Genomic DNA, 14,911 nt, shown 5'->3' with positions numbered 1-14,911 from the left:
AAAGAATCACCAGTGAACATGGCTGCAGTCTCTTGGAAGCTCACCAGTAGTAGGTTGTTCTCAATTTCCTTCCCTTTTACATCCAAGGCCAAGGTCTTCTTTGCAGCACACTGGGGCAGTTCACCCTTATATTCATCCCAGCGTCATAGTTGCAATACGAGGTACAGTAATCTGTACAGTTACTCCATCTTTGCTGCTACTGGAAATCTAATTGTGGCTTTGCACCCTCCCATGGCCAATCTCTCTCCTCTTAAGATCATGTACTGGAGATATATATGGTAGTGGTGAAGAACCTTCAAGAATTACAAAAATCTTAGTCATGCAGGTGAGAGATGATGCAGGTAGGATATAGGTCAGTTTTAGAGAAAAAAAAGATCAATTAGAGGTTTTCTGTACAGAAAGCCAAAAGAAAACAGGAGAAAGTTAAGTAGTAAAAGCCTGTTTATTAAATTTTCTCATTGGCATCATTTCTATTAGGAAAATTACTCTGGTTTTCAAAGACAAAGAGGGTCTGATTTTCCTGGACCCATTTATGTGTTTTATGTGAATTTCACAGGAAGGATTAGTTATGAGCATAAAAATGAAAACAAACTCTCTAGTCCTTCTTGAAATTTTGTAGTAAATTGAGCAACATGGAGAAAACATTAATTACTTTACATTAAATTTTGACTTTACAGTTAAAAGTTATATGGAAGGTTAATTATCACAGCTGCTTCTCTTTCTCTTGGCCCCTGTTGGAGACATAGCCCCTGGGCCGATCCAGGTTCCAGATTGCTCATGTTCCAGCCTGGGTGGAGGGTATAGAGTGTCATCCTACAAGATTTTTCAAGCTAGGGAAAAATGAAGACCCAGGGAAGAAATTGTAACATCATGACAGAAGCCAAGGGACATGCCACACAAATGATGCCACTAGTTGGTTGTCCAAGGAGTGTTTTCCTCAAATTCTCTTACACTGCAAAAAAAAAAAAGGATTATATTATAAACCAAAATTATTACTCTTTCATGGCACCCTGGGTCACTGAAATAGATCACAGACACAAAAAGTTCCTGCATAGTTTAAGATGGGATATATAGAGTCTCAGGCCTTCAGTATCATCAAAAATGAGGCAAAAACAGAATACAGTCTTTTGTCTACATCCCATAAAAAGTACAAGTTGCACCAGTGCTAAAGATATTCCCAGACCCTGGAGATAAATTCTGAGGGGAGTCAGAGGTTTGTGTCTCCTGGAATGAGCTTGAGATGGTAAATTGCATGAAGAGTAGTACAGTAACATCAGGGCATCCGCCTTCCAACAGAGGGCCTGGCTTTGGGTTTGGGACTGTGACTCTGTAGGGATTGTGGTGGCTTCACAGAGAGCAGAAAGCACATCCCCAGCCTCCCCACTGTTTGGAGTGTAGAGGGTGTAAGGACATCTGACCCTCTGCTCATAAATGAGTTGGGCTGCAGAGCAGGAGGCTGATTGACAGGATCCCTAGATCCAGTCCTGCCTGCTGTGTACACTGGGACAGTGTGATTAGTCACCAGCTCCTTTGTTATCCTTAGAGATGATGATGATCTTCTCACTTTAGAGACCCACCCAAGATATGATCACTGGGTAGCAACAGAATATTCTAGAATTTTAAAATATCTTTGAAAATGTATCTAGATATAGGTTCAGATGTAGATCAGTGATAGAATATTTGCATAGCATTAAGAGGTTCTGGTTTCAATTTCCTGCAAACCACAAAAACAAAAACCAGAAGAAAGAAAAAGAAAAAATACATATATACATATATCAACATAAACAAAAACATATATATAACAATAAGTCTATTAATTTTTATTCTGTATCTAAAAAAATTGTCCATTTTTCACAAATTAATATATCTTTGAATTCTCTGAGGGCCATGACTATATTTGATTCCTTCAATAAATGATTCTCACTATATTCTTTTTTACTTTTTATCATTCAAAAAATGTTATAGAATAGGTATTTCCATTTCCTGCCTAGTCCAGTGTCACCTCACTTACCTAACCACACCAGTGTACTCAGGTCAGCCTGACTTGCTGGAAGACTACTTGGGGTCTCTCAGCTCTGACCTTCAGTTACAAGGAAAATGACCTACCTGGAAGCTGAGCACTGACTATTCCCTGCTCTGAGTAAGACCCAGGATGATGACCCCTCTGCCTCTGGGGCCTCTGGGGACACAGTTAGTTTGGACTAAGCAGACAGAGACCCTGCCTGACCCACACCTAAATCCCTAGGCAGCAGTTACATTCCAGGCTCATGCACTCTTTCTTTCTTGTTTCAAGTGACATCTTCAGACCTGGTAAAGAGCAATACTCTCAGTGGGGACAAATTCCTGTGTCCTTCTGCACCAGGCCATCCCTTGCATTCTCTATCTGACAGTGATCACAATTTCACATGCATTATTTGTTAGGATGGTATCGAACCCTAACATTAAGGGATAGAAATCACTCCGAAAATGACCTACACCCCTACAGTAGAACAGCCACAGAACCCTTCTCCACACAGCATCTCACACAGAGAGGAAATTCAACAGAAGAGGTCACAGAGTCCTGTGGGAAATGCTTGAGGTTCACCAGGTAATGTCTGGCCAGCCCAAGTTGTCATGGGGTGAGGCAAGAGCAGGTGTCTTGTTAGAGCAACAACAGCCCAAGCCATTTTCTTTGGTTCACAAGTTGCATCATTTTGGGACCCAGGCTGTCTGGAGCATCTGAAGGGCAACATTCTAGGACCTGTGAGGAACAGCATGTAGGTCAGCTCTCAGATATGGGGACAGGGGCTCTCCTGCATAGGTATTGCTCCTCTAGGATCCAGTTGAGGGATGCAGAGGACCATGGGCCACTCTCACTAGCCATGATGACTCTCAGTATCTCTGGGTTCTTGGTCACTGATAAAGTTTGTTGGGGACATCATGATTAGCCGTCACATTTTTCTTCCTGGTTACTCAGAGCAATACCTATAATGGAGGTTACAGTTCCAGTGAGCAGAGGGCTGACCCTATGTGAGTGTTGCTGTTAGGCCTGCTTAACAATGTCAGGACCCACTGAGTGTCCCCCCACAGAAGTTCTGTGCAGCAGCCCCGGGCTCCTCACTGGGGTTGGGAGTCATGACTTGGCCCACGACTCACTGCCACTGACCTGGGAACCATGGATATGTGCAAGGAAGCTTCTGTGAAAGGATATGTTCTTTAGCCAAAGTGACCATGGTACTCATAATTCAGGAATGACCTCCAACCCTTAAACTAGGATATGCCCAGAAAAATACATTCTTAAAGTGCTCCAAAACAACCCATTAACTTGACCAAGGGAGACACTACCATAGTTTGGGAAATTTACTCATGTCCTTCAATCCTCACCTACTCTATTGTCCACAGTGAGCTGAAGGGTTAGGATGCAAAGCACAGGTGGATACTGATTGAGCCAGGGCCATTGAAACCCTCTCTGAGGCCTGGGGGCCACATGTCAATGGAAGTTTCATGTGTCTGTAGATACCAAAACTGGCCTCCAGAGAGACAGCTGATCCTCATGTGGGTAAGAGCCACTTCAGATCTGTATTTCCTTCTGCATGATGATTGTGACAGAGCAGGTCCTTAAGCCAATCCCAAGCAAGGTCCTCCTGTGTGAGCCTGAGTGTGCACACAGGGGTGGATACACTAGGAAGGGAAGGGAATTTTCCTGCTGAGGGCAGGGGTGGAACAGGGAAATCCAGGGGGAGGGAGGAGTGGAGGGTATGTATGCATATCGATGTTGGTTTTGAGTGGGTTGTGATTGAGTGTGGTTGCCATGGTATTAGGTCCTACTCCATGAAGGCTTTATAAACACCTTTTATGGGAAAAGTGCCTTTGCAAATGAAAACTATGGCTATTTGAATATTAGAGATTATCCTATGTTAACCAGGCAAGCCCAAAATGCAGGCCCAATGGCCTCATAAAAATCAGGTAAAAATGTAAAGAGACACTTAACATAGACGGAAGGATGAAAGTCAAGGGTGATAAAGTGTGTGACAGAGTCATGGGGTACAGCCACCAGAGCTGGAGATGGAGGACCAAACTGTCCCCTGTCACCTCTACACCTGGTGTTGGCCACTGGGACTCTGGCCCGCAACATTGTGGGGCATGGTAATAATGTTGCTGTGACCTGCAATCTCTGCTTAGTGTTTACAGCACGTGTTGGGAACTCACAACATGGGTCCCTGGGAACACCAGGCTATGGCTGTCGGTTTCCTCATCAACATCCTAGTGCTCCACAGGAATGTACACTGGAAGTTCCTCTAGTAGAAAATACAGCACATGGAACCCCACAGTGCAGAGAGGCTCCTGGTTTCTGTAGATGAACAGTGGGGGTTGCCAGTTGAAGAAGACATCTCACTACTGGGACATCACACAGTGTCCTCATTTTGAGATATTCAGAGGGACTTAACACAGACTCTGTGACTGTGTGTTTACAGCATCATATTTCAGGTGAGTCATTTGGTTTATCCCAGGACCCCTCTGATATTTTTGCTGTGGCTTTGCACAGAGGAGGCAACCAGTCATCCCAGCACAGTGGAGTCAACAATGTCACATGGACTGTGAGGGCTGTGGCTGGCTCTGAAGCCAGGTCTGTCTGAATTTAGATGCATTTCTTCCACATGGCTGCAGTCTTCTCAAAGGTGCAGCATGGCCTGTGCGGTGGGAGGAGAGGATCCAAACTGAAGGCAGGGAATCTCAGCTCCTGCTGCCTCTGCCCACTCCCTGCTGACCTCAACTGAAACTCAGGCCTCTGCAGGTTCTTCTGCAAAACACAGCCCTGTATCCCTCCCTGCCCTACTTACCTTCATTCCAGATGTGGGCAGGGATTTGCCTTGCACTGCCCTGACCCTCCCTCCTGCCCTCTGCCCCCATTTCTGACTCAGTACTCCCCTCTAACTCTCCCCTCTGAATCTAATCTGTATCCCTGACATGGAGACCAATGAGCACAGAGCAAGCAAAACCCTCCTCTCTCCTCGGGTGCTGTGAATAGACCCAATGTGAGGGAGATTTATCTAGGTATTTCTACCTCAGAATAGCTCTGGAAAGATCCATTCTTAGAATAAAGGCTTTCTGCCTCAAGACAATGTAGAAACCAAATGACAGTAATGTGACAATGTTTAGTGGGGCAGTGGATGGCCACTGCCAGGGTGTCTCTGTCCCTTCCCTTGCATCAGTCCCTCCTGCTGCCTCCAAAGACCACCATCACCTCCTGGGCTTAGAGAAGCCCAGGCTGGTTATCTCAGGGTCCTGGAGCTCAGATTCCCAGTGAGCTGAAACTAGGGCAGGAGGGCTGAGTGCCTTATTTAGGCTCCTGAGGACTGAATTCAGCTCCAGGCATTCCAGCTTCTAGGTTCTCTCACTTCCTTCTCCTGGTTCCTCCCTCTGTCTCTCAAGACCTCTCAACATTGTCCCCTCCCCTGACTGTGACTGTCCCTCCTTCCCACTCTAAGGGCCCTAGTGATTATATTGCTCTCCTGCAGAATATTCAGGAAAATCTCCAGGTCCTGAATCTTTACCGTAATCCCACCTCCCTTTGTTGATGTAAGATAATATTCTTAGAATTTCAGGATAAGAATTTGGGTGTTTATTGATTTCCTATAGAATGTCTCAGTGAAGGCAATTCCTTGATATTGGGAAGTCATAAAAGTGCATCATTCATTGTCTCCTGCAGGTGATACATGGAGGCAGGGGAAGGGGAGAATCACCTGGTGAGTACTAGAGTCCATGGGCAGCTTCAGAGCATAACCTCAGGCCTTCTGCACAGCTCTGAGGACCCCAGGGTTGGGCACTCTTTAATTTCAGTAGAATATTCTCTATGGATTCTGGGTGAGCAGCAAGGATTCCTGTTTCTTGTGTCAGCTTCTCTAACTACCAGACCCCAGGACATTACAGGGAGGATTAGATGTCTGTTTTCTCACCTAGAAAATTCCCAATTGGGACACTATTAGGGGCTTGTGTGTTGATGTATGAATCTAATGGAAACAATAACCAAATTCCTCATGTCTAATAAAGGCTTTCATTGATTTCAGGGGAGCATAATCATGTCTGTTTCTCTTGGGCTGAGGAGGAGCAACTAGCGGGGGTACAGAGAATCCTCTTTGGCTCTTTCTACCAAAATCTCCCAGTGACCCTCAGAGCCTGGTGCCTCTGGGCAGTGCCCTTAACAGGTGGAGGCAGCAGGAGGAGGAGCTGGGGCAGCCCAGCCTCACACTTCTGCTCCCTGGGAGGTTTTTGTCATGGCCTGTATCACTGTGGGAGGGGAACCATTATACTGCTGACAGTAATAAGTGGCAAAATCTTCAGGCTCCAGGCTGCTGATGGTGAGAGTGAAATCTGTACCAGATCCACTGCCACTGAACCTTGAGGGAACCCCAGATTCCAAATTGTTTGCATGATAGATGAGGAGCTTAGGAGCTTGCCCTTCTGTTGGTACCAGGCTAAACCTGTGCCAATGCTCTGACTGGCCCTGCAGATGATGGTGACTCTGCCTCCTAGAGATGCAGACAGGGAGGAGGTAGGCTGTGTCATCTGGATGTCACATCTCACACCTAACATTGAAAACATATGAACAAACAAAAATTATTCATATTAAAAGGGACTTCTTTGTTTGGCCAGCAACCCTAAAAACAGTAGGCTGATTAACTCCCCAGTGCTGTCCCTCCTTACCTGGGAGCCAGAGGAGCAGGAGCACCAGGAGCTTAGCAGGGGCCCTCATGGCCATGCTGTGTCCTGTCTCAGACTGACTCCTTCACAAGATGTGACCGGCATATTAAGAAGTCCTCAGGGCAGTGGGCTGTACTGTGGGCACATGCAAATCAGGAGGGCTGGGCAGGGCTGGGCACAGCTGCAGGGCGGGCTCCTGCCAGTCACTCAGCACAGGTCCAGGGTGCCCAAGTGTCTCTAGAGTAAACAGATCACCATGGACTTGGCAGTGGATAATGTGGTTTTTTTTTTTTTTTTTTGTGACAAAGGACAGCATCCTCCTTGTGCCCTGAGTGTAGAGTATTACTTGATCTCTGGAAGGTGGCCATGTGCTTTCTTGGTCTCCATTTCATCCCGACAGGGTCTGTCAGTCAGGACAGAAATCCATCAACTGCAATTAAGTTAAATGAGGGTTGCTTGAGCCCCCACAGATATTAGTGAGATGAGACCAGCTCCTCTTTGGTCCATTTCCCTTGTGCCCTTTCTATGAATGAGAAAATCAAAGTAAATATGGGGGAGGTTCACAATTTATAAGAATGAGCAGGATCTGTCCTCACTTACTCTGCTTCTCATCTCCAGCTAAGCAAGAGATTGTCCATGAATGTTGTGTCCCTCTACATACATCCAAGGCATCCAAGGTCAGGAAGTGTCTCTGTCCACCAGAGGAATAAGAGTGAACTTCTTGTCTCTGCTTGTGATTATCTATATCCACATTTAATCTTCCTTGGATTCACAGATTACAGCTCCTCCTCTGTATTATATAGTAATCAAATCAAAGTCTTCAGAAGGGGAGGTTCCCTCTCTGCAATGCTCCTCATTGACACCCTTGAATCTACAAAGTTCCTAAAAACTGCATATTCTAATCTTGTTCATCTCCTAGTTCAGAATGGAGCAGAGTTATTAATGGCTGCCCTCAGGGCCCCTGGATTTAGGCAGGGTAAAGTGATAAAGAAGCAGGTAAGCAAGTGAAAAAGAGTTCAGCAGGGATTGAAGGGAAATGTGGGTTCTGGAGGTTGTCCCCACTCCTCCCAACACACCCACACACCTGCTGCACTCTGAACACTAATTGGCCATCTCCAACTTTGTACCCCATAGATTGTCCCCATAACCATGCCTGGACTCTGATCCTTATATAGGAACCTCATCCCTCTGAGTACTCTGCCCTTTCCTCTTTCTTGGGTGTCCACAGTGAGTCAAAGGCACAACTAACCCCAATTAGGGGCACCCTCAGGACCAATGAGACTGCACTCACACATGTTTCTCCCTAGCCCTGCTTGAGTCCTGCAGACCTAAAACAGCCATTAGAATTGGGTTCTTTAAGGAACTACTAGATACTTGGTGATGACAGAAATGCACACTTAGTAATCAGAGGACATTCAAGGGCATCAACGAGCACTTGGGAGAGGAAGGACCTCCATCTCTGAAGATAGTGACTGGAGTTATGGGACTATAGTGAGTAGAAGTATGAACCTGAGCATCCAGGGGCAGCAGGCATGGATATGTGTAATCATGAGCAGCTAGGACAGAAGCTCATAGTGCTCAGATGGGAAGGGAGAAATCCCTGATCTTGGATGGCCTTGATGGAAACAGTGGGACCAAGCCTTCAGAGATGAGGAAGAAAGATGCTTAGCTGTACATGATAGCTGGGTCAGGTAGGTGACACTCTTCAAAATAGATTGTGGCTCCCCATGTTTTCCTATTGCTTCCCTGTATGAACCACAGTTTCAGGGAATCAGAGTAAAGAGGAAGCTGCCCTGACCTCAGTGATATGCATGGGTACCAAGAAAAGGAGCTAGAACACTCATGCATATGGTGGAATTGTGTCCTAATGAACAGTTCCTGTCATAGTTGGAATCTAGCAAGCTCAGAATGTGCTGAAGCTAGAGGAGATGGAACTAACAGGCCATGCAGAGGGGGCAAGACTGAGACTGTTTTTTGCCCCCCCCCCAAAAAAAATTAGAAAATACTCTGTAAGAAATATGTGATGCCCAGGGAAATGGGCAGACACTGAATTTCTGCTGAATGAGTGAGAAGAGCTAGTCCAGCCTCTGTGCCAAGCCCTGCCAAGCCCTGCGGAATTGCATGTGCCCAGAGTACAGACCCACTCCCTGAGGACTTCTTCTTTGTGTGGTCACAGTCTGTGAAGAAGCCAGTTTCAGTCAGGACATTGCATGGACATAAGGGTGCCCATATGACTCCTGTGGACCCTGCTACTTTTATTTTAAAGCAGGTGCTGCAGTCTGGCTGGGCACAAATCACAAGCCACTGAAGCAGGAACAACCTTTATTTCTGAACTCTACCAGCACACTCCACACATGCTCCCCGGGAACTCTTCCAAATGCCACCCATGTGGCTCCTCCAGGAACACACCACACGGAATCCCTCCTCCAGCACTTCCCCAACCAATGCGAACTCTTCAGGAATCCCCGCAAGAACTCAACTGGAACTCAACGGGAACTCCATGAGAACTCAAAAGTCATCATATTAATGGCTCGCTGGTGTCACCTCTCAACCACTACTTCTGGCAAAAATGCCATGCATCATCCCAACTCGGCTGTGGCCCTCAACAAGCAGGAAGTTTCAACACTTGGGGATTTACCCAGCACAGTGGGGTCTGGTGTACTTGGTCTATAAACACATTCTCTCATAACAAGGTTCAGCATGAGGATATTGGTTTTTATGTTTTCAATCTCAGATGCCAGATGTGACATCCAGATGACACAGTCTTCATAAATGGAAGAAGAATTTAGTAGGAATTCTCCATAAATGGAGGTAAACAATTGTAGATCCAAGGGTGTCAATGAGGAATTTTGGCATAGAGGGGACCTCTCTTACTGAAGACATTGATCTGATTACTAAAGAATACAGAGGAGGATCTATAGTCTGTAAATCCAAGGAACAACAAATGTGGATATAGATAATCACAATCCAGGTCTACAGCTTAAGGAGACCGAATCACAATGTCCCACCAGGCAAGTCAGAGCCTTAGTTATTGACACTGATATCAACAGGAAACAGGGAAAGCTCCAATTTCCTGATGTATTCTGGAGACATTTTCCAATATGAGGTCCCATCCAGGGTCAGGGGCAGAAGATCGAAAACAGATTTAACATCCAGCATGAGCAGCTTGGAGCCTGAAGATGTTGCCACTTATTACTGTCAACAGCATAGCAGTTTGCTGCCCAAAGTGACACAGGCCATGACATCAACGTCCCTGAAAAATGTAAGGCTAGGATACCCCAGCTGCTCCTTCTGCTGCCTCCACCTGCTGAGGGCACTGCTCAGAGGCAGCCAGGCTCTGAAGCACATTGTCTGGAAGGGGAGAGGGTAGCTCTTTGTGTATTCACCATCTTTACTTCCCCTCAGCTCCATTGGAGAAGACCAGAGTGTGTCTCCCCTTATTTCCTAAATGACACAGAGTAGTGAAGGTTGGGAGTCCACATAGTGGTATCACATGCGATTTATACAGCTAACAGATACTCAAAGCAGAACTGGCTTTAATACAGGGATTGAAGTTCACACTACAGACATTAATTGTATTAGCAGGTCTGGTTGTTAGGGATATTGGTCTTAGAAATTGGGGATTCTCTGTTTCTCCCCATAATCCTGAACTCATCTGTCAGTGTAGGTAAAGACTGCCTAATTCTGTATTCTCAGAGTGCTTTAGGGAACTCCAGACTGGAGGTCATTCTCTTAGCCTCCTATACCTCATAACCTGGTCATTCTGCTGATATCTCCTCTGTCTATAAAAACTGCCTAATTTGGGCTGGGCACGGTAGCACATGCTTGTAATCCCAGTGGCTTGGGAGGCTGAGGCAGGAGGATTGTGTGTTCAAAGCAGCCTCAAGAAAAAGCAAGGTGCTAAGCATATCAGTGAGACCCTGTCTCTAAATAAAATACAAAAATAGGGCTGGGGATGTGGCTAAGTGGTTGAGTGTTCCTGAGTTCACTCCTGGCACACACACACACACACACACACACAAAGACTGCCTAATTTTGTATTCTCAGAGTCTTCCAGAGAGGTCCAAACTGCAGATGGTCCTCTCAGTCTCCTGTACCTCTTCACCTGGTGATTCCACTGATATCTCCTCTGTCTATTCCATTGACAATAGGTGCTTGTGGGTGTAGAATTATTCACTTTGGTGTCTGAATCATACAAGTGCCCCAGTTGAGCAATTCTATAGGAACACATAATAGAAAAATGGATTCTGTGATCTGTGCTCCCCAAGGTGATGGTGATCATGGACAGCTGACAACAGACAACAGGACCCTCTTATAGCCACTATTATCCCTACTCTCATTATGTTTCCACAAAGGGATTGATTCATAATATGTGGAGATGATATTTCAAGTATTATCTATGAATCTGAGATCAGGGGGAAATTTCACAGAGTAAACTGAAAATGATGAAAATAATTCAGTATGCAAAAATAATTCTTATTTTTACAGTGGGATTAGCAAAAGCTAAGGCAAAAGCATGGAGCCCATTAAAGAGAAACAAGTATGTGCTACAACAAAACTTTCCCTTAAGAGACAAATGACTTGTAATTCAAAGTAGGCCAGCAGGTGGCAGCACCAGACACATTGAGATTATTGAAATGGAAAGCAGCTGACTGTCTTGCACACCTAGGAGGAACAGCTGTCTTTAACAAAGTGCAGGTGTGCTCATCAGCTTCCCACCACTGTGAGCAAAAACCTCCGCACAGCACCTTGTGGGTAAAAGACTGATCTTGATTCTTGGTTTCATGCCACAGACCGTGGCACCTTGGCTGGGGTCTGTGTGCCAAAGACCATGGCACCCCATGACAGGGCTTCTGTGGCATGGCAGAGCTGCTCACCTCAGGAAGCCAGGAATAGGGGAGAGAGAGAACAAGAGGGAGAGAGAGGTGTCAAGGACAAGGCACACCTTCCTGTCATGCCTCAGTCGCTTTTCAGGGACTGTCATAGGGAGACACATCTCCTTGGTCTCATTGGCTCAGATAGTAAAGATTTGTCTTCTCAATGTTCTGCAGGCTGAAGATCCAAAGTCAAGAGGCAGCAGATGACCCCTCTGTCATCAGCTGTCTTCCTAGGGCTCCATTCTTGTCTGCCTCACAGGCTTCTCCTTGTGGCCTGAGAGGGATGGAGAGAGCTCCCTGGACAGAGAGCTCCCTGGTTGTCTATTCAGAAGGACATGGTTCCTATGGGGTCAGCCTCACCTGGATGACCTGGTTTAACCTCCATTCCTTCTAATAGACGACTTCTGCATACACACCAACAATAGGTGAGGCATCAACATATGAATGGGGGGCAGTTTTACTAATTCTAAAGAAGTGGCCTTAGTGACTATGTGGAGGGTTGCAAAGGCAGGGCTGGGCATCCAGTCTCAGAGCACCAACATAGAGAGCTTTGTCCCACACCTCAGACCCCAGGCAGGTCCTCCAAATGCTCCTGGCCACACAGAGTCCCCATTCAAGCCTGGGGATCTCCCTGTAGGTAAAGGACAATATCACTGTATTACTTACCTAGCATTTCCAAGATCAAGCTTCTCTTTGCAAATTGTGGTGTGTTCTGACCCCTACTGGTTTATTATTAGTATTGCATCTTACAGGGTCAGAAATGGTACAAAGGTGGCTTCCTGGAGTCCTTTCTCTCTTCATGATGGAGCTCATTCTATTCCTTCAGTCACCAGAGCGATTCTGCAGAGAGGAGAAAATGATCCCTCCTCTGATGCAGAGTCAACTTGAGGGCACAAGATCAACAGACAATTTCATGGTCAGAAAAGGAAATAGTCCTAGGGCAGTAGAACACATCTGGACACTGTGATCCAGGTGAGATGCCACAGGTGTGGATTTACTAAGATTCCTGAGGGCTGCAGTGCGTACTGTCAGAGGTGGCTGGAACCATGTTATCCTGGTCTAGATCTATCCATGAAGCCCCATTCCCATCATCCCAGGAGCCTTCCAGAGCCTACCCTAGGCCACAACAGCTACACCAACTGGGGGAAGGACCTCATGCCACCCAGTAGATGAGGAGATTTGTGTTCTGAGCTGCAGCACCACGAAAGACCTTGTGAATCTTTTAGACCAACACTGGCCAATAGAATCTCCTGCCATGATGAAGAGATCTATATCTGTGTTGACCCATATGGCAGCTGTTAGCCACACATGGCCTGTGAGATGAAGCATGGGAAAGAACCAAGTGCAAAGGAAATGTTCATTGTAAAATTTAACTGATTCTGAGTTTATAGAGTCACTGTGGCTAGTTGCTCCACATGAGACAGCACAGTTCTAAAAGCAGCATCAGCACAATCTCTGTGGCCACCAGGATGCTAATTGAAAGGCACACAGTCTTCCCTATCCCATGGCAAGAGTGATGGACAGTGGCATCCTCAGCCTCCAAGCTGCCTCTGTAAGACAGACTTTAAAAAGGTGATATCCTGTCACTCTGATGTCTTTTTCTGCTGGGGTGATTTCTAAAGATTTTTGTTCCTTTGAATGGCTCACGTTTCCCTGCTCCTTTGTGTGCCTTGCCATCTTCTGTTGAACTGCAGACTTTGAATTAAACATTCTCCTGCCCCAGTCTTTTAATTCTGATGTGGAACTCCTTCACTGATGATTTAAGGCTTGGGGTCTGCCTGGGTAAGGGCTTTGATCTTTCCTGGACACACAGGTGACTGAGTATGTGCTTCCCCTCCCCATTTCCCCAGAATCAATGGCAGTTTAGAAATGAGCCGGTTACCTGAGGGTTCCATGGAAGTTTCTTTAGGGCCTGGGTGTGCTGTGTGTTTCCTGATCCTTTTTCCTTCATGCAATGGTCACACACTGTGGCACCCACCACAGCTGTACATAGTTCCCTCACCTGAGACCTGAGCCCTGCACTTGTCCCCGTCTGAGTTCTGAGTCATGTGATAGAGCAGTCTACCAGGCAGCCCACAGACAAGGTAGAAAGTCACAAGTAAGTGCTGCTCTGTTCCCATTGGGCCATGGGAGGGATCAGAGAATTGGGCCCTTTGTTCTCTATCCTGCCTCTTCCTGCAGGGATGGGGTAGGGAAAGGTGCACAAAGGTCCAGGTGATTCCTGCTGAAACTCAGGTGGTCTTTTCTTGACCAGGCTTTCACTTTAATGTTTCAGAAGAATTTGGTGTGTAATCAGAATTTTTATCGGGTTTTCCCATTTAGTTTTCAGTTTTCTTAATTTATATCATTTTTATGTTTCAATAGGGAAAAAAATTCCCCGAAATCCTTAATTAAATAGTGTTACTCTGACCCTTTTGTGAATTAAAAAAGCTATTTATTGATGAAATTGATTTAATTTTTTTTAAAAATATATTTAATGAGACCCTTCTTTTCAATTTGAAGGATTGAGTATTCTAACTGCAATATTTTCTTTACATTACACTGACAAATTATTTACTTTAACTTTTGTTGTATTCTTGATGGAATATGTTAAGTTGGAAGTCTAAACCTTAAGCAGAGTATATTTTCCTAAGTGGGATAATTTGTTAATGTAGTTCAATTTTTTTTAAATTTCTGTTATGCAACATTAACACACTTGTTCATAGATCACTATAGTTAGTAGAACACAATTTGAAACAGATAAAATGAAGCATTATGTCCCTGCCCTCACCCTGGGATATGGAGCCCTCCCTGTCAGTCATGTGAGCTCGGCTTCAATCATCATCATTTCTTTAGGCTTTTCTTTATTTTCACCATTTGTTTCCATGTAGCATACAGGTTTTTCTGTCTCTAGAATTAGATGTTTAAAACTCAGTACAAAAGCTGGAACCCATACATTATATTCAGTTTACAAAATGAACTTACACTTTCACTTAGGATGTAGCAGGCCTCAGCAGACCATCAGAATCACTGCACTAAGGACAGAAGAAAATAACCATAAATACTCACTTTAACTGAAGCTTATCATGCCAATCAGAAGCCTTGCAAGAAATGAAAAGGAGACCTATAACTCCTGAGACAGATTAGGACTTTTAGGTGAGCTGAAGTTCATAGATTTTTTTTGTTTCCTCTTTAACATCATGAGTGTCCCCAGCACTCTGGTGTGGCCCTAGCAGAGGGGCTGCCCTAGGGAAAAGGACCTGACTGGGCTTTGGGGGTTGCCTTGAGCTATGAGGTTGATTGACATAGCTGAGTCCTCAACTGCAGGCTGAGTTTCTCCTTTGGGCATTAACTAAGGTCGGGGGGGGGGGGGC

General features: G+C 45.5%; 1 long non-coding RNA gene across 1 annotated transcript; it reads right to left on the bottom strand.

Moving 5' to 3' along the window:
* Positions 1–6,322: 6,322 nt before the first annotated feature.
* Positions 6,323–6,752, bottom strand: LOC107154065. Its single transcript, XR_007350249.1, has 2 exons — positions 6,685–6,752; positions 6,323–6,509 (listed from the first exon to the last, which is right to left on the bottom strand). It is a non-coding gene; the product is annotated as an uncharacterized LOC107154065 (long non-coding RNA).
* Between the last annotated feature and the right edge of the window lie 8,159 nt (positions 6,753–14,911).

This window comes from Marmota marmota, unplaced genomic scaffold (genome assembly GCF_001458135.2).
Source record: "Marmota marmota marmota unplaced genomic scaffold, marMar, whole genome shotgun sequence".
In the NCBI taxonomy this organism is placed as follows: domain Eukaryota; kingdom Metazoa; phylum Chordata; class Mammalia; order Rodentia; family Sciuridae; genus Marmota; species Marmota marmota.
This window is presented reverse-complemented; position numbering and strand designations above follow the sequence as displayed.